The sequence below is a fragment of the Serinus canaria genome, chromosome 14 (assembly GCF_022539315.1).
Source record: "Serinus canaria isolate serCan28SL12 chromosome 14, serCan2020, whole genome shotgun sequence".
NCBI classification, from domain to species: domain Eukaryota; kingdom Metazoa; phylum Chordata; class Aves; order Passeriformes; family Fringillidae; genus Serinus; species Serinus canaria.
Window position 1 is genome coordinate 10413368 of NC_066328.1, and position 13849 is coordinate 10427216.

A 13849-nucleotide genomic window follows, 5' to 3' on the forward strand; every position below is an offset into this window, starting at 1 on the left:
TAAAAGGGAATTCTTCAACTAAAAAAATGAAACCAATAATAACTCCTTGAGGTGCTAGATATTGCTGCAGCTGATACCAAGTGTTAATCTTTGGAGAAATGAACTCAATTTTATTTTGACACTAAGATAATGCTCCATGATTTCACTGAGAAAGCATTATCTGTCCCTGCTCTCTCTACCTCCAATAAAGTTTTACAAGCAATAAAAAGGCCTGGAGATCAGCTATTTTCCTGTTGGTGCTGTTGGAGGTTCCCTTTTGATGCCTCCCGACAGAAACCTCCCTGGTGAGCCCTTGCAGGGAGCCTTTGGGTGCCACTGCTGAGTTCAGGTGCTTGGTGTGAGCTGCAGAGCCTGGGGAAGGCACTGGGAATGGCACGGGGACTAAAGCCAAGAATGTTCCCAGATAGGAGGTTAAATATACATGAAAAACAGCTCTTGTTTCCTGAGAACTGTCTCCTTGGCTTCTCCCTTCAGAGGGTGGCAGTGTGCCTTGTCCCCATGGCCAGGGGCTGGTGCCTTCCCCAGGTGGCAGAGCCAGAGCTGGTAGAGGCTGCCCCAGGTTTGTAAGGGCACTGGAGACAGGGAACTCCCACTTCCTACCCTAAATCACTCCCTGGGGGCTGATCCAGTTTGTTCTGAGCCAAGCACCAAGTCTTTCCTAACTGGTGTAGCTCTCCTACCAAAGTAGCAATTAGGAGAAACATTGCCAATTAGCTAATTGCATTTCTCACAGCTGCAGATTGCAGATTGCCTTATATGTCACAAACTTCTCCACGGTTTATAAATGACTTCTCTCGGAAGTACTTTTTGTAAGCAATGTGCTCATTTATATTTTAATTCCAGGAAAGTTGTTGGCTTTCCTGTTGCACTGCAGAACAATGTTCCCATCCAGATTTCCTCAAAGGGTTTGTGAGCCCTGTGCTCCCAGAGACCTGAGCAAGAGCCACAGCACCCTCCAGCTCAGGAAATAAATCCCAGTTCCTGCTGCACACCGGGGACACATCTCCATAAAGCCATGTTGCCTCTGCTCTCCTTGAGTGGCCACCTCTGCCCACTGCCAGGAACAGGATATGGCTCTGCATGGCCTGAGAGAGCTGGAACTACCCAAAAATGGCAATTCTTGGCTTGTTATGGCTGCAGATTTTAGCTGGAGTGCACCAGCCATGTTACTCACTTCCTGCCCTTCCTCCTGGAGCCAGGCACAGGAAAGGAGGAACAATGCACCCTTGGGCACTTCACCTGGCAGGCCACACAGGGCACTGGTGGCACGTGGCACAGGGACACTCACCCAGGCCAGGATGGAGCTGGGGCAGTGGTGGGAGAGCCTGACCTGAGGGGATGCACAAGATGATGCTCTTCAGACCTCCTCAGACTGATTTGAATCCCCAGGCATCCTCACATCTGCTTGATCCACTGGAACAAGGCTGTGGTGGAGCTGCTGCAGTGCTCACAGCCCAGAGCTGCAAGAATCTGGCATGTTCTTAAGGTGTCACCTGCCCTGCTTCTGCTTGTGTTTATTTACACCATTGCACAGAAAAGCTCTTCTCCAGAGGCATCTCCCATCCCATGACTCCTCGTGGGCACAGAGCAGACCTCTGCCATTCCCATCAGCTCCAGCCAGGGAGAAAAGCAGAGGGATTGAACCTAAATGTAAAAATAAATAAACAAATAAACAAACAAACAAATAAATGAATAAATCGTTTCCACTGGAGTAAAACAGCCTAAACTTGGTGCACAATAAGGTCTGGTCTGTGCTGCAGTCTTATTCCATCCAAAGCAGAGCAGAAATGGTCTTCCTTTGCTGAATTGCCCACAGATATATTCCTTAATTCCAGGAAGAATTCTCATGTTTTTCAGAATTGTACTGCCTAACCTTTTTTACCTCCTTGCTCTGTATCTTTTAAAATTGCTTTTTATTGGCAAAGACCTTTTTGTTATTTTGTGTGAGTTCAGGTCTTGCCAATGTTTCAGTGCAGTTGCTAAGTCCTGCACATACTTAAAATGATAGGCTTGAGCCATCTTTGATCTGAAGCCAAATGGGTTTTAATACAGTTATCTCTTTAAAAGCAGTGCTCTCCCTCCTTCTTTGCTGCTTCACCCAGACAGAGCAGGCAGGAAATTCTTCATCCAGCTTTCATTCACAAGCTGGTTTGTAGTAGTTGTTGCAGACAACCAGATCCAAATCCTGTTGAAAGCAGTACAAAAAAAAAAGCCATTAGCTTGCATCAGGCCCAAATTGCTCTCTGGACCTTTATCTAAGTTTTGGGAATTTCCAAAATATTTGTAAGGTAACCCCACTCCTTGGCTGGCTGAAATTTAACCTTTCACATTTAGGGAGATGGTTCTTTAGGCAGCTGGGTAAAATGTACTGGAGACCATGCTGAGGTTTCTAAAGGCTGAATGGAAGGCCTTAATTTTAAACCTGGTCATTAGCAGGTAGGGTCTTATTCTATCATTATTCTATCCCCCTTGGAGGAGGATCTGGGGTTTGCACAGTACTGGGTCTCCCCATTTTCTTATCTGAACTGGAGGGAGGGAAGAGAAGCACAAGTGGGGTGAGAAACTCTCCTGTTTACTGCAGAAAAACTACTCAGAGTGAGGAAAACTATTCAATTCTCACATAAACCAGGTCATAAAGGGAGCCTGTGCTAGTGCAGGGCCTCAGCAGCACAGGCTACCCCCAGAGGAGAGGGCCTAGGCAGTGAAAAACAAGAGGAGTCTCTTGAATTTGGGTTTTACACTAAACTGGGAGAGGTTTTAAATGTCATTGTCAGGAATCAGAGGGCGCAAACAATCTGCTCATAGAATAGAAAGAAAAGGATGCCAAAGAAAGGGTTTGCAGAGTGGCAAGGAAGAGAAATGTCCTTCAAACCACGGAGTAAGCCCTGGTGCTTGCCCTCCCTCACCCCAGCAGAGCCCAGACCCCTCTCCTTGCTCACTCAGGTCCAGCTTTCCAGGCTTGCAAAGGCTGGAGTTACTCACACTTTGGGTTTCAGTGGCAGATGACAAATTCCACTTTTTTTCACAGGGGATGTTACTAAATCACTTTGTGCCACGCTCAGAGTGAGCTGGCCTTTTCAGACCCCCTGTGCTCCAAGGAGAGGCATTTGTATGAAAGTCTGTGCAGTGCATATGGGCATTTAGTGGGGAGATTAATATTGGAATACTCAGCTATCCAGTCAACTGATGAGGTTTTAATGCAATGACTTGAGTCTAGATGTTAGAGTTCACTTAGAGTTCACTGCCTATTATGGGACTGGTGCTATATGGAATAGCTTAATCTTACCGTGGGAAAACTAAAATCATGGAGGGGAAAATCAGGCAAGACATGGAGGATAAATTCCCATTCCTATGAGAGATACCACAGGACATGCCAAGGAAGGCAGAGAAGGAAGCATTCACTTCCAGTGCAGTGGGAAGGATGTGCAGCCAGCAGCACTTCAGAGCCATTTGCCATCCTGATCTGCTCTGTAGATATTTTGCAAAAGCAGGGAAGGGGGAAAGAGCTGCTCTGAGTGTCTTTTACACAATGCAGAGAGGAAACCAGGGCTTCAAAAGACACCTCTGTTTTGCAGGCTAAAGATTCTTGCTTCATTTATTGACAGGACCTTTCTCTGCATAAGAGGAGACCTCCCACACCTTAAATTGCTGTGCTGAATGGATTTACATTCTGCTTTATCCTCTGCATTCCAGCTCCTGCCCTTAGCCTTGTGATTGTGTGCATGAGACTGCAGGCTGCACATCCCAGAGAGCTCAGGTCACCCCAGGAAAAAAAACAAAAAAACCCAGACCCAAACCCACAGGAAAAAAGGATCCTCATTTAGACAGATCCTTCCCAAGGCCACTGTTTCCCTGAGCAAAATTAATCTTGCAGAAGAAAACATTTGAGAGAAAGTTGGGGCTAATGAAAACTGCACAAGGTTCTTTGGCTTCACTCATCTGGAGAAGAAAAGTATAGCTCTAGGCAAGCAGCAGCTTGTTGAGCTTGAAGAAATGTTACCTGCTTAAAGGCAGGTAAAATCTGGCATAAGCTGTTAATCCATCATTCAGGTTTTTACATGCCAAACTCCTGTAAATGTTTTTCTACCACATCCTGTCTCCTCCTTCCCTGGCTGAAAAATAATAATAATTTTGGAAGAGCATGAATTAGGCCTGTCATTCTTTTTTTTTTTTTTCCCTTATCCTTGAACTACATCACACAAACTCACTGTCTCTTAGAGGACTTGATCCTGCACTCCTAATCAGGGGGCAAAATTCACCATGACTTCATCTTTGAGACCCTGCATTTTCATTTAGATAAAAGCTAAGCTTTCTTCCTTGCCATCACATCTTCCTGGCCATCATTAGGATGGTGCTGGTCAGCTGCCAGTGACCCAGGCCAGGATTTCCAGCAGGAGTTCCTGAACCCAGGCAGAGAAGGTGGGAAGGAGAGGGCAGAGAAGGTTGGTGTTGGTATGAAAAGGCTGGTGTTGGTATGAAAAGGTTGGTGTTGGTATGAAAAGGTTGGTGTTGGTATGAAAAGGCTGGTGTTGGTATGAAAAGGCTGGTGTTGGTATGAAAAGGTTGGTGTTGGTATGAAAAGGCTGGTGTTGGTATGAAAAGGTTGGTGTTGGTATGAAAAATGGGGCAAGGCCAGGTTTGAGTAACTTCAGCCTCTGCACAGCCAAGTGTTGACAAAGCAGGGAGCCCGTGGCAAGGCATTATTCTGGCTGAACAGCCCCTGACAGCAGGTTCCAGCACAGCCCACAGCACCAGGGATCCCTTGCTGTGCCCATGCTCACTTGGGCAGCACTGATGCTGCATCCCTTGGACCTTCCCATCTCCTGATGTGTGCATGCAAGTGCATTCAGCCTCCTCTGAGCAGGAGGGAAAATCACATTTTTTAATTTTTACTATGAATAATACAGATTCTGTGGAGGGTTCAGCACCCTGTGTTTGCACAGAGCTGAGTGGGGATGGGCTCCACTGCTCTGCTCTAAACCTGTGCATTATTTCAGGGCCAGTCCCACCCCTAAGGACAGGCTCCCATTGAGAACAGCAGCACAGTGCCTCTGCAGACACCCCCATCTGCTCTCTCTGCCTTCACAGGCTCTGCTCCCCTTTGCAGGGGCTGAGTCCTACAGCAGAGGTGCCACACCAAGCCCAGTGGCAGCCCCCTCTTTCCCAATCCCCCTCCCTGTGGTTGTCACCCCTCACAGGTCCTGCAGCCTCCCTGGTTCCCTGCTCACCTCTCCAGATGCAGGCAACAGCTGGAGCAGGTAACACCTGGACTTTGCAGCACAATTCTGCTGCGAGCCAGACACTTAGAGAAATATGCAGATCTAACAAAACATCCAGGCTCTTCAGAGCACCTGCAGGTTTCTTGATCACTCCTTATCATTCCTTGGTCAGAGTCCTCAAGGGGGCTTGCAGCCCCTCCAGCTGCACAAGGCTTTCCCATCAACTCACCCCTCCCTCAGCCTCATTTCTCTTTGCTTAAGGTTCTTCTCTCCCCTGCAAGAGAGAAATTAGCATTACCTTCAGAGGTACATGGGTAATGTCAGGTAGGTAACATTGATGTTAATAATGTTAATTTCTGCTGAAGGTAATGCTCATTTCTGCTCCCCCCCTAAGGAGTGTCGTGGATTTTTCCCAGTTTCCAAGGATGTGAGCTGATATTTAGTGCCACACTTCCCCACCAGCAGGCTGGCTGGTTTCACTGGGGAGCTCCCAAGAAGCAGCACTTCCAAGTGCTCACAGCATCACCCACGTGTAAGGCCTTCTGCCACTATGAGGAGGTAAAGACTGCAGAGAAAATCCAAGATTCCCCCATGGAAAAACCAATTTGCAATATTCTCAATCTCTATTTAGATTCTTAGCTTGTCAAGCTACGCTTCTTCTCCATGAATTTCATTTTCCCCAGAAGGAACAAAGTTATGTATAGCACCTTTAAAGTGGCATTTGACATTTACCATACCATGGCAACACGAGCTGCCTCCCTGATTTCCTGTTTACTGTGCCACATCTCTGTGGGACACACAGTCTCACAGAGGCACTGGTCAGTGGCAGAATATTTTCCTTTTAAGATTTGTATGCACAGAAGAGATCATTGACACATTCTAACTTTGGGTCTAACTCAGGACCAAGCTCCCTGTAGTGTCAATGCAGCCTCCAGAGAGCAATTCAGGGTACCTGAGCCAGAAATCCTAAATTAAGCCATGTGAATGCTTCCCAAAGTGCCAAGAACTCCACACTCAGCTTAAGGAGAGATCCCAGCATGAATGAACCAAGAGGAGCCATTGACCTTAGGAAGACCAGGATTTTCATTCACAAATTTAATGATATTTTCTTAAAATCAATTCTGGGGTTTTTTTAAAGCCACTTATGAGCTTGCTTCAGAGCTTTATGAAGCTGCATGGAATAATTAAGCAAACAAATCTAGTCCCATGCTAAGTTAATTACATGCCTTGTGGTTTCATATATATTTTTTTCCCTTTCATAGTTACTTTTTAATACGTCCCCATATTTCTTTCTGACTTTTCTGTGTTACTCTCTTTAGTCTTCAGGAAACCCATTATTACTCAGGGGACCAAGTAATCAAATAAGTCTCACTGTGTGCAATTAATCTCTGCAGCTTGCAGGCTGGCTGTGAGATGGTGTTCACCTCTATATTTCCCAGTTGCTATGGATCAGCTCAGCCTCCCCCTAAACTCCCTTGTCCATGTCCCTCTGGTCCCTGGGATGTGTTGGACCTGAAGCCAGGCAGAGTTTTCAGGGCTCCTGGGCAAGCATGAATTGACCCCTCACTTTTAACTGTGCTGAGGAAGGAGGGAAGAAAGGGCTTATTTCAATATTTCAGTGACCCCCCCAAATGAGGCAAAGGATTTATTTCAGGAAGGACAGATTAATGATGGTTGTATTAAATGTGTGGGTTTAAAATGTCAATATTGCAGCAGAATTATAGTTAAGTGCATTTTTAGGCATCTTGGCAGAGTCATGATTTTGGGGACAGGGCTTTAGGTCTGATCTCAGAAGAACAATTCTGGGAGCAAAAATGCTCATGTGTCCTACAAAAACATTAGAAAGAAGAGATTTAAATCTTCCAGACTCTATACCTTGACTTCAGTGAAATTCTGACAGTGCCTTGTGGTATTCTTATCAGCAAATTTGAGAAACAGATTGAAATAAACTTATGCAAGATGGGAACACAAAGTGTGAAAAGCTGTTCTCAGGAAGACCTATCTACAGCTCACTCTTAGAAGAGAAGTGCAAGGGTTAGGAAATTCTAAAAGCCCGTTACTGATCTTTAAACATATTGCATAATAACTGGTACAATTGACTAGATAACATGCTTAATAAATTTGGAGATGGGATCAAGTCTGAAATGTGCTGGAAATTCATAAATATCTTATAGATTGGGGAAATGGCCAAGAAAGGATGAAACCCAATAAGAACAAATAGAATTTTCTGTAATTAATACTAATAATTGATTGCAAAAATGCAGGATGTGCCTGACCATCAACACACCAGTCCTGCCTGCAGGAGCCTGAGGTTTATTGGGCATCACAAGTTAAGAGTCAGAAATGTCCCTATTTTACAACAAAGGCACTCGAGATGTGAATCCCAGGAGTTCTGTCTCTAACACGTGCAGCCACAAAAAATCAGTTCCATCCTCATCCTGCTGGGAAGGTCTCAGCTGGAAAACTTCTCCTATTTTGGTGCCACAGTTGAAGCATGTGGGCCATTGGCCAGGGGACAGCAGGGATGACCAAAGGTCCTGAAAACAAGGAGCACTGGAGTGTGAGGGCTGTTTAGTCTGGAGGAGACAGAGAGTCCTCAAGTATGCCAGAGCCAGAGGGGTGGAAGTCACAAATTCTTGCTCTTTTCCACCACAGATGGGACAAGAAGGAATGTTCATGAGGGGCAGCAAGAGACATCCTGCTCAGGCATCAGGAAAACTTTCCAGTGGCAAGGGTGACTGGCACTGGAAAAGATTGCCTAGGGAAGCTGTGAAGTTCCATTTCTTAGAGGTTTTGAAACTGCTAGCAGAGTACAGAGGGCAAGTAATCCTCCCCTGGGGAAGAGGGATGAAGTAGATGAGCCCCTGAGGTCCCTTCCAGCCTTTCTGTGCCTCTGTGTGAGGAAGAAAAGAACCAAATGAGCATGGGAAAATATCCTGTAGCAAAACACTATTGATCCAGTTCACCCAGCTTCAAGGGACAAGTCAGAAATGAACTGATCTTTAAGGGATTTTGAGCAAAAGTTGTGCTCTTGCTCTCCTAAAGGTGTTACATAGCTTTTCCATAGCCATGTAGTACTTCTAAATTATTCCACTATACTGTTGAAGAGAGTGGGAGGACAGTGGGAATATGGAGCTACTCTGTGGTGTGGCTACAGCCTGGGAATTTTAGCATAAAGAGAAGAATCAAATTCCTCCCTGTTTAATTTCACAGAGCAGTTACGCACCAAGGATGCTACCTTTTCCTGCACTTCCCTTTAGTCACATAAAAATTGAATAAAACAGGAATATTTCTGGTGGAAGGTTAAGCTTGGAACCCATTGTGAGTGGAGTTCCTGCTGCCCAATTTGCCATGAAGATAAATAATAAGGTAACAACTCAAGGAGAAAAGATCATCTAGGCTGTTTAGAGATGGCAGCTGTACAGTGACCACTCAATATTTGTAATGTTCTCACCACTCCTCTGGGACCTGGAAAAGCTCTTGTTCATGCAAACCCATGCAGTTTACAGAGCTTTCTTGATTTAATGGCATGCACATTCTGATAGCCACCTTGGGAAGTGCAGCACAAGGCAGAAGGAAAGAGAATGTTGTACCAATGCAGGGACATTCTGAAAACAAAATAAAAGGGGAATAAGAGAAGGGGGAAAAAATCACCCTTCAGAATAACCCACTGCAAAACTGGTGCTCCTTATGTAAGTGAAGAGCTTGCTGCATTTCAGGCATTTAATTTTTATTTTGGTTTCTTTCTGCTGTGAATATTTATAGCCCTCTCTTTCACTTGCAAGAACATCCAGTGGTATTTTAAAAGAATTTCAGTGAGCAGTGTGTCCCTGTTAATATCCACTTTGTAACCAGTTTTGCCTCAGTTTTTTGAGAGTTATTTTTTCTCAGAGATGACAAATGAAAACTTCTACCAGGCTGAGATGGACCTGTCAGATGAAGGTAAACAGAGGATTGTGTTGACAAGCCAAATGCATTTATCTGTATTTTTATAAATTTTTAGTTCAGGTCATAGCAATACACAAGGAGGAGAGGAGGAATTGTTTTAGATGTATTTTTTATTTCTTAACTGTGGACCTACAGTCATGTTTGGATGCTGTTCCTCCTTACCCTGCTGCTGAGGGTACTTGGAGACATTGACATGCCTGTTTTCCACTCAGGGTGTTCCCTGAACATGCACCAGGCATGGCCAGAAAATCAGAGAAGTGAAGCCTGGACTGGCTGACAGACCTCTGAAATGTGAAGCTCACACATTTTTATGCACCTGATGAGCTCACAGTGGGGTTTTTTACACCCTCTGGACCTCAGGGCTCTGGGGAGCTCCTGGGCACTCCAGGTTCACTCACTCAGACCCTGAGAGGGCTGGATGTGCTAACCCAGAGCTTTCCACAACCCATTTACATCCGTGCAGGGCCAAGTGTCCATTGCAGGGCTGATAAATGCTGCTGATAGATCAGGTTTGCCCTGAGAATGAGGACAGTTAAATAGCATCAAGCTATTATAGTTGTTATAGGAAGGTTGTTCTGGTTTGGAAATACAGTAAAACATTTGCAGGGTTTTAGGGAGGGCTCATCCCTCTGCGTTTTACCACATTGAACAGGATAAATAATTTAAACAAACATTTTGAACAGTTTTGCAAAATGCATTTAATGAATTATTCAATGAGCTCTATCTGATCCTCTTCAGACACAATAGTGCTGTCAACAGCAATGCAGAACTTTCTAAGTAGGTCTTAAATATTCATTTTTCCCCATTTGAGAAATAAAGTGTACTCTGTCCTATCACCCATGTTAGCATGTCTTAGGGAGAAATAGTTTCACAAGTTGTCATCTCTCCCTGTATTTGTGTTAAACTTTAAATTTAAGATTAGATTATCTTTTACATATATTTTTTTTAAAAGATAAGTGTAGGGAACTATTTGCTGTGCCAGTTAAAACCATGTCTACAATGTAAAAGTGAGTGCATCTCTGGATTGGAATAGTTACATAAAAACACAAGAGAAACAATGGAGAAGGAATGGCATTCCTGGAATGCAGTCCAGATGTATATGGGCTGGGTAAGGCCAGATAAAGTTTTAGAATAAACTCTGCAGTAATAATCACTTAAGACAAAAGGTCTCTAAAGCTCTAATTGCTGATCAAATCCCAGGGTCTTAAGGGGACATGTCTGAAACTTAGATCAGAAATGAGTGCTGTGTGATTTTGCTGACAGAGAGTGAAAAGAATTGTGGCTATTGAAAGGTGAAGCAGGAAAATGAATATTCCCCAGATTTTGCATTAGGGGTGAGAAGCTACAGGGAAGGAAGCAAAATTCCCACTGGCTTCCTTGGGGATCAAGATTGCTCCAGATTTACATTTAATATCTGTCTGATGGGGGCAGTTTGAAGCAGAATCCTGGAGAAAGAAGAGATAAAGGCACAGAGTGGAACAAAACTGTAGCACTAGGCTTTACCATTCCTTTTTTTCTTTTAACATCCTTTTACCAATCCTTTTCTCTTTACCTGTACAATAAAGCTCTAGACTTTACCATTCTTTTTTTCTTTTACCATCCTTTTACCAATCCTTTTTCTTTCCCAATACAATAGAGCTCCAAGCCAAGGTTATTTCCCCTCTCATTCCATTGCTGCCAGTGTGCAGGAATAAAAATAGGGAGAATGCCCACCATGCCAGCTCTGATTCTGTGGCTCCTGGGCTGGTTTTATGCTAGATCTCTCTTTTTCTGACTCTGCAGCAGCACAACCTCTCCCCTGGGATGGAACAACTTGGAAACCAGCACAGCAGTGGCTGTAAGAATGCTGGGCCTGTCCCTTGAAAGCCAGAATGTGTCTCTGCCCCAGGCCATCAATGTTTGGGAGCCTCAAAGGCCTCCAGTTCTGTTGCAACAAAATGAAGCTATTCTACAGCATGGTGAATTCAGGCAAAACCAGCCCTGACACCTCTCCAGGCCTCCAGAAACAACTGACACTCATTCCATGTGGTGCCACCGGCCCTGGCTGCACCACATCCCATTTTCAGTATTTCCTTCCCCTGGAACATCCCATGGGTATCAGATGGAGAGATCTGATGGATATTTGGCTCCTACCTGCTGCTCAAAAGCCAGAAAGGAACTGGAGCAGGCAAGAGAAATCTGACTCAGAGTCCTGTAAGGGGAATGCTTCCTTACAGGAACAGGAACAATCTCTACACCCTTAAAGAGATATTACAGTAATTGGAGATCTTTGGAGGGGAAAAGTGAATTGTACAGATTCACATATAAAAATGAATTTATACATCAAACAGTGGGCATGTTGGGTGCTATAGAAAGGACAATCTTACTCATGACTGGGCCCATATGCACTTTTTCACCTCACATTTTTCTAACTTGAAAGTTTCTGACACCTGTTAGCCTTTCTTTCTTTACGAGTATCTCTTCTTCCAAATACAACCGTGTTAAAAAAAAAAAAAAAAGAAGGAAAACATTGCAGCTTTTTATCCAAAACTCTCAAGTCTGTATGTGATGTGTTTTTCTTTTAAGACAAGGTGAAACTTTAAAGCTTCTGAAAGGAAGTTAGTTTAACCTCAGCATCAAAAAGCTTTGTTTGCACATTAATGTACCGGCGTTTATTTGAATTACCAGAGCACTACAACTCCTGCAGTCTAATGGCTTAAAAGAGCCTGAGGATGCCAGGCTCCTGAGGGCCTCTGCTCTCCATCTCAGCTGTTTTGTTTTGAAGTCACCCAAGACTGCTATAGAGCCACAAAGGAGCCCAAATCTCCCACACCACCTTTGTCTTGCTCCCAGGTGAAATGTCATGCTTGCTGGTGTAACACTTGCTGGATTTAAATTATGCATGACTCCCCAGCAGCCAGAGGAAACTGAAGATACCCCTTCCCCATCCAGCAATTTTCCTAACTAGGTAAACAGCTGTTCTTTTTTCATTCTCACATTTTACTAGAATTTGGATTAATAGCATCCAGGCCATGTAAAGATCATCATCGGCACAAGCAGTTTGTGCAGATGATGTTTGTTTTTTAATTGGTGTTTGTTTTTTAATTGGTGTTTTCAGGCAGCAAGTGGACAAAGCAACAATGTTTATTTCCAATATATGCTAACTCTGAATTTAAATTCACCTGCCTATAAGGTACAGCCTGGAATGGTTTTCCAGTTTCCACATTAACAATCCCATTATAAAACTCATGGGGTGATTATATATTAATTTTCAACCCAGCCCTTTAGTAATGAATACAAAGTAGACTGGTGCAGATGAAACACTGATTTCTCCATGCTTCAACAGTTTCCTAGTTATTACAGAGAGGCTTTTTCCCCCCTGGAAGTAATGATGTTTCTTGCTACTTTTACACATTTCTCTTTACTGAACACCATTCTCAATTCTTCATCCTTACAGAAATGAGTCAGACAAGCCCTTGCTGATGGGAGACATTGGCTACATTGTGGATGTAATGTACTAATCGAGTTTTTGTGCATGAATGAACACATGTAGGAGCTACACATTACATTAAGTGTCCCCTTAATATTTTCACTGGAATGCTCTGCAGCAGCTCCTTTACCCTGCCCAACAATAAAATGCCTTACTCAACAATTTACTCCTAAAGGCCACGCTTGACATCCCCCTGCACTTAACCCCCAGTCACAGGAACCACAGTCTAAGGTAAGAGGGCAATTCAGTCCTGGTCCTCCTCAAGTCCTAATAGCTCCTTTCTGCAGCAGCCCTGCCAAATGTGGTCAGATACATTCCTGGGCGGCGGCTCAGAAGTGCAGTTGGCTGCCTCAAAGCACTACATTGGCATCCCTGAACCTCTGGAATGTTTCAAATGCTGCAGGAAGAACTCAGGGGACAAATAAAATATGAAAAAGAAAAAAGAAGGAAGAAGAAAGGAACAATAAAGAAGGAGGAAAGAGGAAGAAGAGAAAGAGAACGAAGGAAGGAGGAAGAAATGAAGGAAGAAGAGGAAGAAGAAGGAGAAGGAGAAGGAGAAGGAGAAGGAGAAGGAGAAGGAGAAGGAGAAGGAGAAGGAGAAGGAGAAGGAGAAGGAGAAGGAGAAGAAGGAAGTGGAGAGAGAGGAAGAAAGCCAAAAGACAAAGCTAAAAGATGCTTGTGGTACAAACTTCAGGACCATCTGGGTGAATCCTATTGGATAGGGTTGACAGTAGATGTTGGCAAGTACCAATGTACCTTTTCTGAGGAAGAACCCAAGGCTTTGTCCTTGTTAGATCATATTTACAGGAAATATTTTAAATCAAGCATTAAACCAGAAATGTCAGGAAATATAACATCTGGTGCAGGACTAGGGAGTATTTTGAAGAAATGGAATGTCAAAATAAATGTCTTTGTATCTCTATCTTCCCTAAGCATAAACTACTGAAAATCTCTGTCTTATTAGCTCCCACAACACAAGCTACAGCTCAGTAAATTTATAGGTCTGCTGCCTTTGCTGTCTTCATACACTATCAGTCCAACTCCAGCTGATTCTAGACTGAGATTAGATACAGCCCTGCTTTCCATCTGTGCTGATAAAAAGAGAGAAAATGAAATGATTTCTGCAATCTTGTAAATCCATTCCACTTGCTGTTTATCGAGGGGTGGTGATGGCAAAGACAGAGGCAAACTCCCCAAGGTCACTCCATCACAC